The following is a 23537-nucleotide window of genomic DNA, read 5'->3' on the forward strand; positions in this document are numbered from 1 at the left end:
ACAGAGTATATTGGGAGGAATGGAATGTTCAAAGTGTGGATTTTGAGCAAAAAGTAGAGTAATTGTGATACAGTGAAGCGCTGGAACAGAGTGAAGCGAAGATTTGAGGCCTTGAGGGCAATGAGGAAACTGTTTCCAGGAAAGCTCACAGAGACAGATGAAGAGAACTTTTGCCTTTGAATAACTCATCCTTAAAAAATAACATCCCTAGACTCATGGCCCATACACACCTCAGAGTGATGTGAAATGGGAGGAGTTAACTGATGACAGGATTTCCGGGCAGCTGGCATCAGAGAAATGGAAAACTGTAACAGAAATAGCTTTCTCGTGAGAAACTCCATAGATTAGCAGAAGACTTCTGTTTCTCTACAAAGGCTGATGAAAAGACTGTAGCAGGAATTGGGACTGTTTTAAACACCGAAGTTCCAAAGTTTTTTGTCTCTATGTTGTCATGTGAATAAGGGAATCGTGGGTAGTGGGGGATAAAAGGGTTTTCTGGAGGTTTATTCTGGTGTTTTTATTCTTGTAGTTTTGTTAATAAACTTTCTTTATTCCTTTTAAGTTTTAAGCCTGTTTTGCTCTTGTTCTAATCCATATCTCACAGCAAAAAATAAGTAAGTTTTCTAGTAATTTTTTTAGTTACTGCCTTAAAACCACGACACCACCGTGACCGCCAGGTCCTTCTCCACGGAGCTGTTCTCCAGCAGGTCAGTGCCCAGCCTGTCGCAGTCCATGGAGTTATTCTTCCCACGTGCAGGACCTGCACTTGCCTTTGTTAAATTTTGGTTAGTTTTTTCTGCTCGTCTTTCCAAACTGCGAAGGTCCTTCTGAAGGTCTCCATGGCCCCCTGTGGTATTGGCCCCTCCTCCCAGCTTTCTTTTCCAAAAATCCAGTGTGTTCAGCTAATGGCTTCTTCATCGAAACTTCCTTCTACTTGCAGTGCTAATCTCATGTTTGAGATTCAAATTTAAATATACTTTACTTATTTGGTGGGGTGTGCTCTGACTTTGTGATGATCCATTATTCATAGCGTTCTTTAATACCTATTCCATTTTCATCGGCCCATCTGAAATCATTTCTCATAGCAGTCTCATTTAATTTAGGGATGGAGTGTACTTCAGGAAGACCCTTGTTTAGTCAGAGCAGAGGGTGGTGGAATGTGATGGGACTGGTAACAGAATTGTTATGTTATTCTTGTTTTATTTTATACTGATGATTTTCTGGATATATTGACTGCATGACTGGCAGATTCTGAACCAAGATTTTTGTTTTCAGATACCAGGGTTACATTTTTCAGATGAATTTAGAATCTTATTATTCGTATCTCCTCTTTGGCAGTGTTAAGAAGCAAAATATTTTTTTGCCTTTTTGGTATAACTGTTGGGCAAACATCAATATGCTCAGAAGGAGAAGCTGCTTATAGGTTCAGGATGGTGCCATATGCCTACTCTTATACCTGAACCTGTATGTTTGCTCTCTCTGTTCATTGCATATCTTCACCAGTATTAGCCATTTCTTGCTGTATGATAAAAATGCATCAACTGTTGAATTAGATTTTTTTTTTTTCAGATAATAGAACAAGCATTGTCTCTTTTAATTGCTTGCTCATACAATTGTACTTGAGACAGGCAGCTATAACTTTATAACCCTTTCGGCTCTCTTTTTAGTAAGGGTAGCCACGTGGACTCCTAGTGTGTATTGAGAAAGCTGAAACAATTTTTTCATCTAAAATACAAAAATAGTTATCTTGATTCAATGAGAGGTTTCATCCAGATAAGTGTTATTGTGGCCAGTAGCCCATATTCAAGCAATGATCCATAAAGTAAAGCCAGCAGCAGACGTTTCTCTGAAGGAAGTAAATTTTGTTCCAAGTGTGCTCTTTATCTTTTATGTCAAAGTGACCTTTCTTAATACTGAAATAAATGTTACAAATTATTAAATAATTTATCAACTTTTGTTTCTCTTTCTACCTTTTATTCTGACAAACTGGAACAACTTCTTTTTGTTTTATTAAGATGTATTTGTAGGAAGGTTTATTCAAATAATATTTCAGACATTTGGCTAAGAAACAAAACATATCCTAGTCCATAAAGTATAATGTGTGGAGTATGGATCTTGGTGTACCTGTGTTGTGATTGCATCCATACACATTTCAATTTAATTCATAAAAACATTGAGAAATTAAGAACTTGGGTACATCATCTTTGTCTGTGATGTTTCAAGTTATGATAAATGCTGAATGCAGAATAAATACAAAGATAAAAACTAGTTGGAAAAAAAAAAAACAAACCAAAACACCCAGAAACATCACCCTCAGGGAAAAAAAAGAACAAAAACACAAACAAACAAACAAACAAACCCCAACAAAACCACAACACCCACAAGGCTGAAGTTGTCTAAAGAAACTTTTTTTTCTTTTTGTCTGTAAAAGCATTTTATGAAACATTGATTCCAAGATGTCAAATAAGTTTATCACTTATTTTCTTGTCTTGACATTTTTGGTGTTGGCTACTGTAAAGTAAAAAATCATGTCATTTAACTCTCCCGTGAAAATTTACATGAAAACAACATTTATCAAACACAAGTCTCCGAATCTAAGGACAGTTTTATCAATGCAAGCTAAAACCTTTCTAAACCTAGTTTGACTATTTGTGTGTATAGCAGGGAAATAAGCTCCTCAGATATTGATGTTGGCAGCATTGTAAGTTTTTGTCATAAAAGTTTTTTCTGACACTGTTTTCTTAAGAGACTTGTCTCTTAAGATGTTGCATCTCTGTGTTTCTAAGTTTGTCAGTTCTTTATGCTGACTGAAAGATGTCTTTCTCCCTGGGTCTGGACATGACTGTAGGTCAAAACTCCCTGTTGCCTAGAACATGGCAGAATTTGGCATGAAAAGCATAAAGTGCAGCAGAAAATTATCCTCAATCTTGAGTACTCTCATGACCCTTCAGAATGTATTTATTTTACCTAGGGGTCTTTTCTGTATTATATCTTGGTGTATTCTGCTGGGCAATTAAAGGGAAGGAAGCCTGATTGAAGATGGAAGGAAAATAGTTGAACATAAATGTGTGAAGATGAGTGAAGTAAAAAAATTACAAAAGCACAAGACCTGACTTTAATAGAAAAATGTCAGAGTCTGTATCAAGGGCACGTGTTCAGGTCTTTCAGTCATGTAAGAGTACTTCTCTGCTTCCCTTACTTTTGAAGATGTCAGGATTTTTAAAACACATAACCCAGAAAAATGACATAAGAAAAACCTAAAGAAAGCAAGTGTTCCTATGTTACTCTATTTCTGTCTGTACTAAAGTGCCTGCTCTCTGGATATGAAATTAATGAAATTAGGATGGTTACTATTTGGATGCAGAAAATACAAAGCATTAAATGGATGAAGAAACAAATCTAATCACTGAGAATGTGGAATGATCATATAAAATGCATTTGCATAAATGTCATCCTGGTTATATTGAGCTAATATTTATATAGTGTAATAAAGAAAAAAAAAATATGTGTATTGGTGCAGTATGAGCTCAGAATATGAATCTGCCAAGCTCCCTCCCTAAATGTCTTCTTTCTTACTTGTGTCAACACCAGGACACAAGACACTCACCTGTTTTTTTTGCTGGATTAATTTCCTCCTTGTTCACGATGAGCTTCACAAAGAAGTCAAATAAACCATTCAGGTTACATATAGAAAAGATTTAGGACCACGTAATTAGAGTTGAAGCTACAAGGACAGGAAGATAACAAATTATCACAGTAGTCTCAGCTTAAACTAATGTAAAACCCAGACTGCACAGGCTTGGGAAATTAGAGTGGGTAAGGAAGGTTACAGTGAATGCTAGAATAGAACTTACATCCCAGTTGTTTGTATTTATATCAATACATCTAAGTTGATGCCTTGGATGAGTGCATGTACACTGACTTCTGGACACAGGGACTGTAATTGATCTAAAGTACCATACCTGTGTTGCCTTCAATAAATGCATATTGCATAATGTCAGCAGCAGTCTTTCTCTGTATGATTACCACAAGGACTCTGACTTGGTAGATTGAAATATGGAGTGAACTAAACAATGAAAAAGAGTAGGCTAGGACAGACCCAAACAAAAGCAAGAATTAATCAAATGAATAAAAGAAAAAGTTTACTAAAAACCAGTGAGCAAGCTTTCTGGCTAAAGCATCTGTGATTCTGGATTATGATATGAAAACAAAGTGTTTATAACTTCAGCATCTCAAATTTACTACAGTTTTAATTGGAAGAATCCTTTGCTCTCTTAGGACTATATCAGGATTTTAAAACTTTGAAGACCTGGGACACTGAAACTTTTCTTTGTTTTCTTTGAACATCTGGGAAGCAAATTTACTGATGACTGAGCTAAATTTGAGCCTGACAATGTGTAATATAGAAATGGCTGTTTTATGTGTTCTTTCCTGTTTCTAAAAATAGTAATGATAAAATATAAATCATTAAATTATGACTTACTTTTTTTTCTGCTTTGAGAATGCACCAATGTTTGATGTGTTCAGCCTCTTCATTATTTCAGGCAGTTTATCAAGCAGTCCTTCACTGCTTGTACAATTTACAACCAGCAGCCAATAATGGTGAAATCTTCAAAATGAGCAGAACTCTCTCATGTAAACTGATCATGGCCAAACTGTTGGCATGGGACTGATTGTGTCCTTCTCTTCTACAGATAACACATCAAATTCTTTTTATTTCAGGCCATAAGCAATTAGCTGATAAAAAGTCTCAGTGAGTCTGTTGTCAAAGAAAACCAGCATTAGTGAGAATGCTGGAAAACTCCGAACAGTTTGTCTTCTGAAGCAGCACTCTCCTGGGTTTGTAAAACCTAGAGCTTCTTCAAGATATAAAACTTTGTTCCAAACCAAAATATGTTCAAGGCTACATGTAGCAAGGGCTAAATTATGTGGGGAAAGAGGGCACCAAACAGAAAAGAAATATATTGAGACAGCTGTTTGCAGCTACCTGGCAAGGGGCAGGATGAAGGTTGGGAGGGTGAAGGAGAAGAGGGAAAGGGATTGGGCAGGATCACAAGAAACTGAGATGGTCAGATGTCTGCTCCCTGGTAGCAGAAAATTTTTTGCAAGTCTTGGTTCTAAAAACTGACACCATGATTTTAGAGCTCATATTCTCATGTCTTTTTTCTTTTTAATCAGGAACATGTATTTCACATAACAGATTGCATTTCAAAATAACTCTCAAGGGAATACAGATCTGATGAGAATTCATTATTTAGCAGACTGACAAGCAGCAAGTTATTTTTAAAATGACTAGCATAAGGACAGGTAAATGAATCTCCTATAAACTAATCTATATGAATGATTTAAAATGAGATTAGATTAAATGTTAATCATCCACTGTGCAACAGACAGATTTCATAGTTATTGGTTTTATTCACTAATAAATAGGTACACTGAATTGAATAGGAACATTTCACATTTTTTTGTGAGAAACGTATATCGAGATGCCCATACCTTATCTCTCCTTATGGTTTAGATTTTGAAATAAAGGATTCCCTACAAAAAAATCTACCATAAATGAAAGAATAAACAAAAAGAAGGATGCTTCTCTAATAAAATATGAAGACACAAATGAAATTAATAGACGCGACCTTGGGTTGTTTTGGTTTTTTTTTCCTTAATTATCTTGCTAAATGACAAGAGTGGAATTGTTTTATTTAGAGATTTTCATAATTATCAAACCATTACTCTGTGTTCTACTGTAAGTAAAACTCTTCTGTGCTTTACAGGGATGTACTAGTCAAAGATCTATAGCTGCACAACCTTTTTAGTAAACCTTTATGGGTTGTTCTAGTGTGAAAGCAAAAGCAGTATGCATGCATAAATATGAATGCATTCATACATATATGTCTGCATGTATAAGAAAAGCTACATGCAGACTTCTTGAGAAGATGTCAATAAAATATTCTTACATCAGTCTTCAAAAAAACTATGCCATAGAAATTTGTCACATAGATTTAGCTTCAGTTCCACATTCTTTCTTTGTATCTACTATAGAGAATTGTTTTCATAAATCAATTATAACAGAGAAGTTGAAGTTTTAGCTGCTGAAGATTTCTCAGCAGTAGTTATTCTATGGACAAATGTTTCAGAACTGTGTTGTCACACTAATTGGATGTCACAATTTCAAAAACTTCATCATCTGACTAGTTAAGAGCAGGCATTAAACAAACCTGGCTTAGTTCTCAGAGTTCTCAATCTGAAAGGCATGAGGAACAGGGTAATTTACATCTCTCAGTCCTACTGGTACTGTAATTTGCCACTCACTGTATTTCTTTTACACTTTTTCTGACATTCCTTCTGTCCAAGAAAACTGTAAGCATAATTTAAAGATTAGCTACTAGGGCAATTTCCTGCTGCAAAAGGTGGATCCTAAAATAATTTTCACAGCAGTGGGATCCTGATTGTTCTCAATGAATTATTCACTGTTCAAACAGCATGTGGGCAGATACCCTGTTTACTCTTTGGTCTCAGTCTCTCCAGCGATTATCATTAATCACTGTTTCTGCTTCTTGCATAATATGCTTTCGTATTGTTATTTCTTATATTATACACTTTCATCATTTTTAAAGAGAAAAAAGATGTGAAAATAACTATTTAAAAGTTCAGTCTTTTGAGGTTTTTTTAATCCTTCCCTACTGTATTTTATGAGAATTTCTACCTCTTCACAATGTTCTTTTTCTTCTAAGTATGTATAGAGACTGTTTTCTAACTTCGTTTGCTTTCATTAACTGGCACACACTAAACCTTCTTTAGTGCATGTGTTACTTTATATGTATGCACATCTTGGTAACTACCTCTTACCTACATCTTTCAATATCCCTTCTCTTCTATTTTCTGTACAATTTCCTTCTGCAGACCAATTATTTTGCTCAAATTTCTTCAAGCCCTGTGTTGAAGTTTAAAAAAAATTCCTTATATCATATTTCAGTGATGAGGAAAAAGCTTGGCTTTATCTATGATTTACGAATCTTTTGGTAAATCAGTCAACTCCCTTAGCACTTTTGTGCATCCCATGAGGGTTCATGGACTTAAGTATGACAAGTTTGCTTAAATATCCTTTGAACTGATTCTCTTGCAACAGTATGTCTTCCTTGCTTCAGATTTTCTCCCTGGCCTCCGCACCCATGGAACCCTTCTGAGAGCCAGTCTTACTACTAAAAGCAGAAATAAGGAAGGCCCTCAGTATCTCACCTTTTTCAATGTCCTCTGTCACCAGGGCTCCTGCACCATTCATTCACAGAACCACATCTGCACTAATATTCCTTTTTGCCACTGATATACTTGCATGCTGATATTTCAGCACTCCAAGCTGGGATGCAAGTCATCCCACCATGTCTCTGTGATCCCAACAAGATTGTAGTCCCAGAAATGCCCACAGATCTCTAATTCTTCGAGCTTACCCTGCACTGTGTGCATTTGTGTGGAGGGATGGCTGAGGGTGAAATTAGAGGAAAGTGAGATTATATTCACATCCTATCAGAGCTTTAACAGTATAGAAATTATGGGGCAAAGTGCAGCTGCTACTCCCTGGATGAATCGTGGTTGGCATGTGCAAAACCTATTCCATCATGATTCCTAATATACACAATCTGCAAGCTAAAGCACCTGATAAAAGGGGTTGAGTGGAGGGCAGAGGAGAGTGGAAACCGCATGGCCAGGCTCTGTTGAAATCTCTGCAGGTAAGGGGAACTCGATGGTAGTTTGCAGCCAATGAACCTCGTAGTACCAATCATCTGAGGGACATAGGAGAAGATGTTCTTCTGCCGAGCCAACAACTGTGATAAAATTGCTCTTCTCAGAAAAACTGGCTCATTATAGCCTAATTGTAATATTTAATCACATGTCCATCCCAAAGTTACCTACCTCCAAGGTATGACCACCCCTTCCTAGGCATGCACTTTATATTTTATTGACTATCTTTAAGAGTGATGCAGGACACTTACACCAATCAGTTACAAAGGTACGACAAGAATCACTCAAGCTCCATCTCAATAAAAAGAAATAATTTAAAAATAAGCTGAGACTGGTGAGAAGTTTGGGAAGACTCCATCATAACTTCTGGGATCATTCAATGGGCTGAACCTGCCTTGTCCCCATAGACATGTCTGTTGGGTAAGACCCCTACTCTGTGCATGCTCAATACTTTTATTGGGGACTAGATCTTGTCTGTGTATTGCTTTGAATACGTTTTTGCAGTCTGATAACATAATTTGCAATCCTTGAAGCTTAACCTAACATAATTTTATATTAATAAAGAGTGTTATTCTGTAAACTGTTAGTGTGAGTACTTCAGGGGCTTTGGGAGGTGCTGTCAGTGGGAAATGTACTCAAAGTGGATGACCTATTAAGGGGTCATAAAGTAGGAATACCTGCTGAGGGGTCTCCCTTATTCTCTTGGTGTATTTCCCTGAATAAGTCAGTGGAACAGCCCTCTGATCCAGTGACTGTTCAGTGAAGGGTCCCCATAAAGGGATGCAGACAGACTGGCTGGGCATGAGGGTTTCAGCTTTCCTAAGGTGCTGACAAATCAAACACTAAGGGTCAAATAAATCTCCCCAAAGAAATCTCCCCTTTTCCTATGACAACTTGTGTGCAGGCACTTCAGAGAGGACCCCCAGCATGCTTTTTTCCCTGAAATTGTCCGGATGCTTTTTTCATAATATGACTCTGCTTGAGCCCTATTTTGTTGATTTTGTCTTCTTTTTTGTTCACATCACTCTCCTCATGAACCCTATTTACCATTCCATGCAGGACTGCTGGTAACAGTCTTCCTCCGCTATCATTCCTAAGTCTGTGAAGGGCTTATGTGACATTACAAATTTTAGGACAGATCTGGTAATTCTCTCTAGGAAGATGTTTCAATGCAAGATGAGCCAGACTACAAGTACTGGAACCTGTAAGATATACACCCTCATAACCAGGCTTCTTAGAAACTTTAGATTCCTCTTCATCTCAATAACCTTTCTCTGGCTGGTCATGCCAGATGCGTCACTGGTATTTTTCCAGTGTCTGATCTAGCATTCAATTGAAATTAATACAAGTTTTGTTATGAAATCCAGTAAACATGAGATCGATCCCCAAATACCTTACTTATTCTTGTTTCTATGCAAACATTTGCATAGAAATTGATAACAATAGACAGCACATTTTGACAAATAATAAATACTTCATTTTGTTTTACATGCCACTTTTATACCTACAAGGAAAACACTTTAGTCTACCTTATTATGTGCATATATTCATATTTGAACTTCAATTGTCATGCTTATACACTTATTTTTTTAAATCTGTGTTTATTTTCAATTTACTACAAAAACAATACTATGTTAGAAAGTAATTGCCAGACAGACAGTTCTCTCTATATCATACAGTGATAGGTCATTTTCAGTTTTCAAATTCAATAAAGTCTTAATCTGCTACATTCCACATTCCATTTTAACTATAGGAAACTTGAAACAGACAAATCAATTTATTGAGGAGATAAAACCAAATCTTTTCTAATGATACTCCATTTACAATTAGTTCTTTTTTTAATTTTGAGTTCAAGTTTACTGGAAAAATTATTTCATAGAGAATCCTGACTCAGTTTTCTCTGTAAATCTTGTTTTAAATACAGGTCACACTTAGAATCAGAGTTGGAAATGTTGGAGATCATCTAGTTCCAAACCTCTGCCATGTGCACCTTTCACAAGAGCAGCTTGCTCAAAGCCCCATCCAATATGGCTTTGAACACTACCAGAGATGGGACAACTACATCTTCTCTGACCAACCTGTTCCAGTTTCTCACAGCCCTCTGAATAAAGGTGGTGAGAGTAAATATCACCCTTATGCTTAAACCTACACACTTTCAGTTTGAAATCATTCTTCCTTGTCTTACCACTACATGTCCATCTAAAAATTCCCTCAACCAGTTTTCTTTTAGGTCCCTTTAAATACTGAAATGCTCCCAGAGCCTTCTCCTTTCCAGGCTGAACCTCCCCAACTCTCTCAGCCTGTCTTAATAAAAGAGATATGATAGGAAGTTTTACGTTACTCTTAAGTGGACTGCAAGAGACTCGCATAAGCAACATATTTATATTCCAGCCATAAACTAGCTGCAAAGGATAGAATTTTAATCTCTTCTTTGCCAGTGGAGGCTGCTTTTCCAAATAGAAAGTTTCAAATGTGACGAAATAGACCTGCCTTGGTTTTCTTAAGGAATTTAGGATTTCACTGTGCATGGAAATTAAATCGAAAAGAATGTTCTTGGAAATTAAGTTAAACCTCTCTGTATACCTCCCTCTGCTAAAAATAGAGAATAATTAAGATACAGTATTCTTATATAACTACTTCAAACTAAAAGCACTTGTGGTTGGAAGCGATAGCGTTAACCTAACTACCTTACAGACTGTATCATCATTCCTTCTACTGCTTCACATTAATGTTTCATATCATCTCTATGCAGACTAGCCCCAAGCTGGCCAGTCTTCTGTTTAAAGGAAGAAACAAATAGCAAATATGCTATAAAGCCTATTATGTTTAATTCAGTGCTATGGCAAATTTGTCTAAAGAAAAATAAATCAGTAGTAGAATGATTTTTGAGATGTATTTTAGGACATCAGTTGCAGAACTTTGGCAAATGGAAGTTAATTTGATATAATGTTAGCACACCAGAGGGACAAAATGCCTTTTTGCAAGTCAAGAAAGAAGCAGGTTTTTCTGTGCACCAATTTAGCTTTTGGCAGTTTAATAATCTTTATGGGCTGTTGAAAGTCAGTTCTTTAAATGCACTGGTTTTCAAACATTTCTTGTAGGCATATCTAATAAGAAAAATACCTTCATACTATTTTTCAATATATTTATTTCCTGTAAATTTAATATAAATAGAAGGTATTTAAAGTGCTTATTCAAGAATCGCACTAAGACTTGCATGATTTTTTCTCTCAGAAACCACAGGAATAATTTAGAAGATACAGAATTATCTTTTAGTAAAGACATAAATTTAAAAAAATAATTTATTGTTCCTAGAAACATACATGCTATTTATTTTGAAAAAAAATACTGAATAGTGTTGCAATGTATATAACTTAATTTTAAATAACTGATAGACTCTTACAGAATTTCATAGATTTATAAAACATTATCAATGTCCATAAATTACAGACTTCAAACATAGATTAATTGGAATACAGAAACAGAAATATAATAATTATCAAAATTAATGACAACAATAAAATTTCTATTATTCTATGTTAAAATTTTTCAATATTTTTTTCACGTAGAAGGTAATTATACAGAAAATTTTAATTAGTTTATTTATGTTTCCACATTGCTAGAATAAGTCTATTTCTAGATCTATTCATCTATTTTTGATGCTTTTTTATTATGCCAAACCCAGCCTTTAAAGATGATTTTTACCATATTTTTAGCCTGTATTTCAAAGCAAGTAGATGAACAACATTCCTAAACCACAATACATGGAGTGCATTCTGAGGGATGGATATATTTTGCATGTTCTCCTACACATTTAACTAAATCTCTGCTCTGGAAGGGCAACTAAAACTGTACTTGCAGAACACAAAGTTTCCACAAGTCAAGATTTCAATCTTCAGTCATTTCTCAAATGGAGAAATAGGGAACAGAACTACTTTGAATAACACACCTTTTTTCTAAGTAACCTGTATATTTATCCACACAAAGACATCTATTTCTTAATAATCTCTTTCTCAATAACCATAACTTTATATCATCCATTTTGCAATCCAGATCATCCAATTTTAGTATTCCTAGAAAGAGACAAATAATTTTTTGTATAACTATTTTTTTTGCATTCTAAAGTTCTAGACAATGAGCAGGATCACAACCACAGTTTAAATGTTTCACAAAATTTTCTTCATCTTGATAACATATTTTTTAATTTCCTTTTATAGTCCACGTGTTCAGTGAAGTGAATGTGAAATCCTGAACCTTCATTTGGCCTTTTTCACCATGGCCTTCTCTTCTTCATTGTTTGCTAGTTTCAGGTTCATAGATAGGCATGGGAACAGCACCAAAGTCATCTCGTGCCCATTGCCAGATCAGCACAAAATTGCACTGCAAATTTAATAGTCTCTGTTTCTTGAAATTGTGCAAATTTTGGTGATTAAAAGCCTGAGTGTTTATATAATAAAAGGCCTTTCTCTTGATCAAGTTTCAAAATTACAATAGTAAATAACTGGATATGAAGAAAACTAAGGAAAATTAACATCTAATTTGCTTTTCTGGTTTCTATTTTGCTTTGTTTTTAAAGAGCAACAATTTTTATAATTTTGTGGATATTTTTTCTTTCAATCTTAGTTAATTGTAAATACCAGTGTTTTCTCCAGGATGTTAAAGTTGCAATGGGATCAATATTTCTCAATGGAATTTGTCTTTATATTTAAATTTTGTTTCCTTATTTTTTTCCCCTTATTGACATTCCAGTAACCTCAGTTACCTTGTTTCCCTGATTATATTAATGGTTGTATTTTTTTTCCAGTTGGAATTTATAATTCTGCAACCTTTAACACAATTAGGATATTCTTCCACTTATGTTAGCTAGAACATTTCTGAAAGCTCAGTTGTCCTGATTTACTCCACTGAGAACTCCATTATCTTTCTTCTTTTCTATATTATTGTCATAACTATGAGCAAATGCAGAAGATAAAGGGTCTCACCATCAAAGAGTTGATAGTCTAAAATAATTCAGGTGGTAGATTACTGCCTAAAGTCACTGTGAACTCAATCTCAAATGCAAGCACAGCTACTAAATGTCAAAAAGACAGTACAGCAAGAGGTAACATGGTATTAGCCAAAAAGACCCAGAAGGGGACCATTTCAGTGCTGATGCATGCATGATGCATTTAAACATGCATGAAACTCAGGCCTTGAAACCTTGTTAGTGAATACAGATGGCTATCACCACCGGACAGCTTTATGGAGACCATAACTCTTTATCATTCTTTAGCACATACTAGCTATTCAGTGAATGTTTTTTCAAGTTAAGTAGCCTATGGTTGGTCCCATAGAGAAAAAAAATGTCTCTTGAAGCAAAATACAGCAATGTGATAATTAAGAAAGGGGTTTTATGGGACATTACTAAAATCTGGAAATCAGTTGCATGAAAAGACAACCATTTTTTTTTTTCCATTCAGCACACCATTATTTTTAAATCTTTTTCTAAAAAGAATTCCCATTAATGCTCATATCTTCCTTTGAGATTAGTCACGATAATACAGATACATTCTTCAGTCATCAATTTTTACAGGGTTTCGTAAAATGGTAGTTTGGGTTTTAGTTACTACCGTAATTAATACAACAAAAAGCTAGAAATAAATTACATGTTGTGTGATTTTTATCTTTATTACAGCAATTATATGCCATGATGGGCTCCTGGAGTAGTTCCTCTATGCATTGTTTTTACAGAAAGATTATGGCAAAGCTGTAGTTCAAGCCTGAGACACACAGGATGTTGTTTCCTGATAAAACAGTTCCACAACCCAGCTAGAATTAACCATAACATCTTTTTCTGCAGCTTTATTTACTGATCAAAAGGTCCTCCAATTCTGCAGGGTAATCATTTATCTAGATGACCTCTATTAACTTCCTTCAGAAAAATCTGGATGAAGGGGATAAAAGCAGTCATCATATTTATAAGAGCTGAAAGCTCTTTTGTTTGCAAAGGATTGTAAATATAAGAAATGTCTTTTCATAAAAATTATCTCAGAAGTAAATATGGTGTTGCATTTACTATGAAAGACATCTAGACTTAAGCCTGAAAGAGCAAATTTCAGTGAAAATTACCCTTGATAGAAATATATGTTCCTTTCCTTTAAAGTTCAAAATTTGCATTTAGTTGCTAGTGACCAAATAGCAGATTCATATGGATCTATTTACTGCCTTATCTGTCTTGTAATAAAAACCAAAATAAAAACATCATAAGATTCTATTTTAAATTAACTGTGGTTTTTTCACTTCCAAAACACTAACCACCTCAGCCACTCTAATCTCAATAAAGGAAAGTTATTTATTTACTGAAGGCATATCAAGTTTGTGCTTTGTTACCTTTTTCTGGGTACCAGCTGGAATTTGTCAGTCATTAGGAGCAGCCTGTTGAATCTTATGCCTGAAGCAACTTTTAGCCATGATTTCTGAATAAAAAGGGGAGAGTGAGATATGACTGCATTATAAAGGGAACTTAACTCCTGAAATATGGGAGCACAGTATGTGTCAGTGTTCCCCTTATAAATTTACTAGATCTGCTTTAGAGAAGCCTGGGCAAAATGGTTCACAACAAAGTGTATTTTGTGTGAATGAGTTCATGTGTGTTCACTCTACATTTCTGTTTGCTGTTTTCACCATGAAGGCAAAATATTTCAGATATGTCCATGCATAACTCTTCATTGCAGCATCTGTGTTTGATATTAGCTGATTATCACTCTACATCTAGAAAGTGTTGAATAATCCTCAAATTTTGCCTAGCCTACTGTAAGCATGGATGTTCTTCTATCCTCCTTTTAATCTTAGTACTCACTTTAGTAAAACTCAGCAAGCTATTATCTGTTATAAAGCAAAATTATGTTATAAATCAATGACATGAAAGCAAATTACATTTGGCCACTCACAGTATGATCAGATTCTGTAAAAATTTTGTTTGCCCTTTTTTCATGGGATTTCAAGAAAATATTTCCTTAGGCTCAGAAGTAAAAATGCAGTAGTAGCATATGACAACATAATAGGCATGGTGTTTTGATGTTGAATTGTAATAGAACATGTAACTTTCATTATGGCTGGCTAGAGACCTCTTAAACAGATGGACAAATTTTACCTTCCCTTGGATAAGGATCAAAAGTCTGACTGCTGCTGCCATGGAAAGACAAAAGGCATAAAATTATAACAGAGAAAGAATTGTGAAGATCCATGAAGGATGGGGTTGTTATTATTGTACATTCCTGGAAAAGGAAAAGAGGTCAACTATCATGTTCCCAGAGGAACTACTTGTCCTTTCCTCTTATTCTAGCTGAAATTAATAAATCCTTTTAAATATGAAGGAATAGGTGATTTTAAATCCTCATCTTGTCTTTGGGGGTCTAGCATTGTAGATTCCTCACATACCCACACATCTGACTAAGTATCTTCAGGAGTAGTATCATGTTCCCATTAAATGTACAGTACATTTGTTTCCAAGATAACAAAAAGTACTGGGGTCAGCATGAGCTGTTGCATTTTAGGGCAAACTAACTTTTGCCAGCTAAGAGATTATTGTGGAATTGGGCTCATTCTTATCTCCAGTTTGCAGCTCCTTCCTTTACCTGTCTCTTAATTGCCTCTGACATGCCATGGTGACAATTAGTCCAGTATCTCTGGCATGTAAGAGCTCTCCAAGCTGCTACTTTCTCTCTAAAACTCTTCTTTTTAATGAGGGGAAATGCTGAACCAGTTTTCTGTAGTGCTGTATGGAGTTCAATCTTAGATTTTAACTTAGGGTATCATCTCTAAAGCCTATTTTTAAAAAGGAAATCAATTAAATCAGCCTAGGGGAGTATGCAGAAATTAGATCAAAATATAAATATTAAGACCACTTAGAGCTGTTTATATAAGTAATGCAGATATACATATAAAATGAAATTAATGAAACAAGGAGTTGTACAGAAATTATATTCTGAGCTTTAGTTTGACTTTTAATCTTCTTGCATAATCCAGTTAGTTCAGCAATAATGTCTCCTTTTTCAGGAAAACCTTAGTAATGCCCGTATGAAAGTCCGTATCTGTGTGTTCCTTCAGAAGTGCCACTTCTTTTTTTGACAAATCCCATGAATTTTGCAAATACAATATGAAACGGATGGGTTTGTAGTCAGAAGCTTACTAAGGCCTTTACCTATCAACATCAACAGCTGAACCACAGGAGAAAATCTTACAGGTTGGGGAAGTACATTCTGGTGTCCCCAGACCACATTATTTTCACTATGAGCAATAGTCTTTAGTGTAAGGACTAAACAAGAAGCAGGAGGCCACAGCTGGCAGTGGGGGGCAGTAAGTCTCGACATCAAGACATCTATGCCCATTTAAAAATACTTTAAAATATAATACTGCTCTCCAGAGAACACAGACATCTAAGAATGTAGCAAGTTAACCAGCAACTACTTGTCCACCATCTCTCAGACTGAGTTCTTTTTGTGAGACACTCAAAGTAGCAGTGAAGAATATCTAGGATTCTATTTTTTCTATTCTTCTTGAAAGACAAGACAGGAAGATTAGGGGAGATATTATTAATCTTGCTTGTGGGTGTTTATGTGGGCTGTTTAACTGGTTTACTGTAAAATGTTTAGATAATAAAGTGCAATGTAATCCACTATGGGAATTCATCCAAAAGATGAAATGGTACATGATGAATCCTGTTTTAATGATAAATGAACAATTTTAATTGTCCATGATGCTTTTATTCTCTGTATTATCTCTAGTATCTATCCAGATGAAAATGACCAGCCAAATAAATCTTATCATTGCTATGAAGTACATTTTAGTCCCATTTATACACACCCTGAACACAAATAAATAATGAACCTTTTAACATAAATGTGTCATTCAGCTTGGACTGGAAAACTAAAGTTAGTCTACAAAGTTGTGTCCATTTGCATGTTTTTGGAAAAAAAAATCTAAGCCATGAAACCTGAGTTTTATTTTTGTTTCATTTTTTTTTTCCTGTGGATCTTCTGTTCCTCTAAGTACTGTCATAATTTTGGGAGAAATTAATGGGACAATGTAATGTGGGAAAGTCATGCAATAAAGATCTGGGTTCTTCTATAAAATGGTTGCAGCTTTCTTCCAATATGATGTAACAAGTTGGATGCACTTATATTTTCCCAACTAGTGTGTAGTGAATCCTGACAGAAATGATAGGTGTGCTCAAATCTGCTTCGGAAAGAAGGAATAATCAGGAAGTTCTGTGCTGTATTGATGACAAAATAAACAACAAAAAAAAAAAAAACAAAAACAAAAAACCATGCCAACTGTTGAAATTTATCTTTTCTGGGTTTATTCCTCAAGAATTAACATTCAGGGCTTTCTTAGGAAAATGTTTTTCTATGTCTCTTTACTTTTACTGTGTTAAACTATTGCAAGAAGCTGGGAAGAGCAATGAATTCCTGGAAAAAATATCATACTGATGATTTTTAGTTTAGTTATGTATGGTATTGACATCATTCCAAGATCTAGCAAAGCTGAGCTGACCTTTGCCTGGGTGAAGACAGCTGTCACATTTCTTGCGGTGTTTGTGCCATTCCAAAGCTATCGATGACTCATTCAGCCTTTGATACATGCAAGAACTGCAAATATATGTCAATGTGGTGGCATAAGAGGAAAGATTTTACCTTAGGTAGACCAAGATCAAAAGATCAACTGCTGAAGTGGTTTCAAGACACAGTTTCATTTCATGTCCTTTTCACTTCATTTGAAAATCATAGAAAATAAACAATTAGCAACTTCCAGTCTGGTTCTGTGACAAGAGAGGAACAATAGATTTTATAGAATTAAAAGATCAATTTTTCACCCATTTTTGGCATCAGAATTGTTAATGAGAGCACATCCAATCTTGATATTTATGTTAAATACCAGGTATTGACATCTTAGAGTCTGTTTAAAAAAATTAGACAGAACATTTAAGGGGTTGAAGATCATACCTACCACACCATAATAAGCTTGAAAGAGCTCAGACTACTTACTGAATCCTAAACAATGACACAAATTGACTATCCTGAGTAAGGCAGTTGAGGAAGTAAACTGATGTGGTTTAATTTATTTTTTTTTTTTTTGCCTACCATAGAGAATACATTTTATAAAACTAGTGTCTAAAGAAGAAGATTTTTAAAAATCTAACCAGAAATAAACCAGAATTTTACGACCTTATTTTCTATTTTAGTATTAAGAGGAAAAAAGACTTGCAAAAACATAGTACTGGGAAGCAGAGGATCCGCTGTACCATTACATGTTTCATTCAGACTGAGAATCAGACTGAACAAGGAATTTGCATCCTAGTAAAATTATTTCTACTGCACTCTGCAGGTATAACTGTGTGAAACTGAATTACCTATTACCTACAAGAGGTGAAATCAAACCTCTTAGTTCCTCTTTGCACCTGAGTTTTTGGGGACAGATATTCCTTGGGGACTCATTTTAAAGTAGGTAAAACTGATGATCTGATTATGAAGTTGTATTTAGTAGGTAAATATATTTTCCCAGAGCTCATCATGCCATATTTTATTCTGGATTGTTGATATACAGTGTAAGTCAATTCTAGAAGCTCTGATTTGTGCTGTCCTCAAGATATAAAAATTTGTCACATGAGGAAATAGAGAAGCATCAGTGAGTGATTTGTACTGCAGTCTGAAGTGACATTAGTTCACAGGGATAGCAGTTCTTGATTTTATATTTGAGAATGCACAAAAAAAAATCAAACTATGCAGCTCCATAGTCTTTTAATAAAAACTTTATTTTACATAGATCTTGCTCTTCTATTTATAGTAAGAAGAAAAACAAATCTGAATTTTTGAAAACTGGTGAGATGCAGTTACAGATCTGGAAGTCAATTTTGCAATTTGAGATAATCTCTAGTGTTCATTGTCAAAATGATTTATGAGATGAGTTGAAAAACACACTTTTCTTTTCTAGGCAGGGTTTCTCCAAAGAAAGATGCTGCCATGTAGTAACCCAGATGGATCAGCTTCCCCATCAATTGCATATTGATCTATTTATTGAATTTTAACTATTTATTATTTAAGTACTACCAGCGCATTTAGTGATATATTTATCAAGAGTTAACTTAAAATTTTTATTCATAATACTAAATGTTTCATAGCATGCTTAACAGCCCCAAAGTGATGTCCTTTGATTACCCAGCCAGTCATTAAACTCCTTTCAAATTTGAAATGCATGACAAATACCAAAATATCTGGTTACAGCAGATATGCAAGTTAATGCATTTCTCCCTGTGATCATATATTATTGTCAGAGGAAAGAAAAAAATAGATTCTATTTCAAGATTATTTGCTTCAAGCAAAATTGCTTTAGTCATGGGATCAATACTTTTATAGTTTGTAGCTGCTGAGAAATGGATCTCTAGTTTGAAAGCTAAACAATCAATTAATTGAAGAATTAATGAACACTTCCTATGCGCTTGTTAAATGATGGCTAGAGTATAAGCAGTTAAAATCCTGCCATGAGCTGTCTCCAGTAATTTTCCATTTAAGATGCCCTGTATGTAGTAAAAATGTACCTTACTAGGTCCTTGAATACATATAGAAGCTGTGTCACAGTGCTGTCTATTATCAACTGAGCAATGTTATTAAATCCTTAAGAAAATAAAATTTTTAGGAGCATATTTTGATATAACTGAGCAATCTGAATGAAGTCATCAAGGAAAGGAAGATCAAAGAAAGAAATTTATTTATGTAAAAATTGTACATTTGAGCTTATTTTACTTATCTCACAACTTCTTTTGTTTTCTGACGGAAATAATGTGTTGTACAAGATTTTCACTCATGTTCCCAGAGGTGCAGCTTCATATCATGCTGACTTGCATTTACTCATGTTTGTCATGGAGCCCTGAAAACAAAATATTCATTACTCTGGACCAAGCTCAGGTCCAACAATTATGACATTGTGTGTCCAACAGAACTCAGTGTCAAATGCTTACTAGGATTGTTGCATCAACACAGGAGGAAAAAGGTTTAGTTTTTTGTTTATTTGTTTATTTTGGGAATAATGAACAGAGCAGTGTTAAAACTAGTCTGATAAGACTACCAAAAAAAAGAGAATAATTACTCTTGATTTGATATGACTTAATATGAAGCTACATTTTATGGAAACAGCACACAAGTTTAAAAAGACACGGTGCTGAGAAAAAAATTAAAAATGGACCTTAAATCATGAATATTCTCTTTTTCAACTTTCACTATACTTGGATAGGACCTACTTTGCTTTATAAAGGACATAAAACCAGCCTATAAACATTGCTGCATATTGAAAATAACTATTTATAAATTTACATTTGCTTAATCCAGGGATCTCAAGCAGCACCAGTGAAGATGATGGTCTTGCTTAAGTCAATTACATGAACACTTATTTTATGCTATGCAAATATTAATCCATAGTTCATCTACCTCTACATTGGCTTTTTTCCTACAGCTTGATCTCATATGGCTGTGGAACTAGAACTTTTCCATATTTAATAATTTTCCAATCAAAGGATCTGAACCTGAATTAAGATAGTGATTTATCAGCTATTTAAAATAATGTCTTGGATATTCCAAACTTAAATCCAAGACTTCAATCATGAGTGCACTTCTACATTTTCACTATATTATAAACTAACAATAATTGTATGATTATTCTTTTTCATCATATAACTTCAGCTTTTAGGAACAGCTTCTCTCCCTGTTTTAACTGAATTCCATTTGGGGTAATTCTGTGTTTATGCAGCAAATACGGTAATGTAGTCCCTCAGTATCCAGCCTAACTCTAGTGAGAAGAGAAGATCCTCAGTCTCATCTCCAGGTTTCTAGGGTTTATACCCAGGTTTCTGGCTGGGTTTATAGACATCTGTATAATGCTGGACACCATGGCAGCAAGAACAAAACAGGCATGGGCCCTGAAGAAAATCTGATTTCCATGAATAGAATTTGTTTATTTTCATAATTGTTTAAAGGTATTGTGAATGTAGATGAAATATAGATACTTATTGCTCATTGTTTTTTCTTTTACCAGCTTGCTCACTTTTAACTAGCCAGTAGAGTCAAATGCAAAAGTCATTTCACCACTGCTTGTGTGCACTTCTTCATAGGAATGTTATATGCCTCTTCAACATTTTCTTGAACTATAACTTGATGCAAAAAGGTATAACAAAGCATGAAGCTATTCAAAGTTTAATTATAATATTTCAGACTGGAAAAATATATTTTCTTTTAATAATAAAATTTTGGTAAAGATTTTTCCAGAAGGCTGGAAAGTCAGAACTGGAAAATACACAGTCTAATGATTCTTCACTATCATTCTACAGTATTTTTTTTTACCATTTTAAAGCACAAGGTAAAAAACACCAGTAACATCACACCACACACTGAGCAATTATTCACCTGTGATGTCTCTTTAATACCAAGTGAACACCAAAGCTTCAAAACTTGATCTGAAACTTATTTTTCAGTAAAGTTTAGATTGCATGTGTTGTAACGGTATTACAGGCAACCTGAAAAAAACAAAAACAATGTGTAGAAAGTATGTTTAAATTGTTTTTATAATATTCAAAATACTTGAAACATGGAAAATACGTGTGCAAAAATAAAAGGTATTCACTAATTATTTTGTTACATGAAAAAGGAAAAGAAAAGTATTACAGATGGTTGCAAGACCAATATGGCTCTATTCTTCCCTGAGATTCTCAGCTGCTAAGGTCACATTATTTTCCCCTTAGTGCACCACGAGGCCAGTAGCATGCACTCTTCCCATGCTTTTCTCTAAGTGTCTAAGGCCCTTCCTTGTTCAGAAAATGGGATTAAACACAGGCTTTCCTACTGTGGATAAATAGCCTGGTCAGCAGGTTGCTTATGTTGAAAGCAAATGAACCAAGCAGTAAGGGCAGGAATTGCTAATGCTTTTGTTTCTCTCCATTTCTGTGTGACTTCTAGACATGCTGAAGACAATTTACACATCCCCACAAAACTCTCCTGTGAGAACTCTGACACCTCTGTTATATGTCAGTGTTTAAAGGTGCTTCCATCTGTGTTCAGATATTTAAGTTTTAATAACCAGGGTATGACCAGGTATCAAATAGATTTCAGCAAAATTAATATATCTCAGGTACCAATAGATTTTAATTTTGCTTAACATATAAAGGATTTAGCTTAATGTTGCTTTGGCATGGGCTTTCTTTCATCTTTAATCATAATAAGATGAAGGTTCATCTAAAAGCACTTATTTTACTTTCCACATATAGCCATATCAAGCTGCAGCATTAAGGGGGGCTTATATATGAAAGCATTAAAAAAGGAAAAGGTTCTGAATAATTTATAAAGGTGAGCAACAAATAAGAGACTAAAGTACCAGAATAATAAAATAAGCACATGGGGACTAAATTGCTCAAGAGCTGCTAGTGAAATATGCAGCCCTTCACCTATGATGTCTACCATCTATCTTACCTGGTTAATATATTTTTGTAATCTTTCTGAAATGCACTATCCAAATTCATTATCAGTTATGTCTCTAAGAGGCTATTAAAAATCTCTTTTACTTGCTAAAGAAAAAAAAGAAATCAGTTTCCTATTCAGAAAGCAGAAATTGTCAGAATACTTGTTAACAGCCTTGTTTCATGTCTTCAGTTCACTTTAGAAATGAAAGCCTAAGATTCGCCTATAAACAGAAAATGTCTATAATCCACCAGGGTATAATGAAGCGAATGATTATTTCTGAAACACCTACCCTGCTTGTCAGCCCCTAAGCACTTCAACAAAGCACTCTGAGTCATTCTTATAAAGAGGTGCTGTGACAGAAGAAATGAGCCACAGGTTGGAGATCCTCGGGCAAACGCAGCCCAGTGCATATGGTACATCATTACCAGTCTGATTTTAATGAAGTTTTAGAGCCTTAAATTTCACATCACAGTTGGTGCTCATATGCATTTTACTGTTATTGCCTTTCATTTGCCAACTAAAGATAATTGATGATCTTTACTTAGAGAATTTGTAGATTTTGGAGCTGTCTATTTTTAGGAGAGGTTTCTACTCTTTTTTTCCTTTGTGTATGTGTGCATGCCTCCCTTTATGCTGATTTTATTGGGTCTAATGTTTTTGGGGGGTTTTTTATGTTTTTAAAATAGAATCAGAAGAAAAAATTCTTTATGCAACTAAGCAAAATTCCATTAAGATGACATTCATTCACTGACATGAACTTCTGCATGTCAAAAGCTTATCCTAACCTTGAGAAAGAATGGAAGAACAGGGCGCTTACTGAGTATGCCTCCTACAAAATCATGCAGTGTCTAATCTGTCAGGCTATCACTTGGCAAAAAGATTGCATTAAAAGAAATGGAGGAGCCCTTCATATTTCATGCTCTTCATACAGAAAATAATTGAAAATATTGACAAATAAAGAAATTAACAAGAGAGAAAAAGGTTGAACAGCTGTAAGTAGAAAATAAATAGGAAAACTAGTTAAAGAAAAGAAATAAGAAGGCTAAGCTTCAACCATTCACAATCAATCTCTTCTAGAGAAAGATCTATTAAAATTACCACTTGTACTGCATCACACCACATACATTTTTGATTGTTCTGTTTTTAGGAGTGATCTTCCTTGCCCAATTCAGAAGCTTCATGGGTTCTTAGCACTTCTCGGATGCAGGATCAAGTCATCACTGGTATAGAGTTCTTAGGTAAAGTAAGACCATTAAAAAAATGCCATTTTTAATGTCATTTAAGTAATACCTTTATGCTTACAACAATAATATTTGA

This window comes from Poecile atricapillus, chromosome 2 (assembly GCF_030490865.1).
Source record: "Poecile atricapillus isolate bPoeAtr1 chromosome 2, bPoeAtr1.hap1, whole genome shotgun sequence".
NCBI classification, from domain to species: domain Eukaryota; kingdom Metazoa; phylum Chordata; class Aves; order Passeriformes; family Paridae; genus Poecile; species Poecile atricapillus.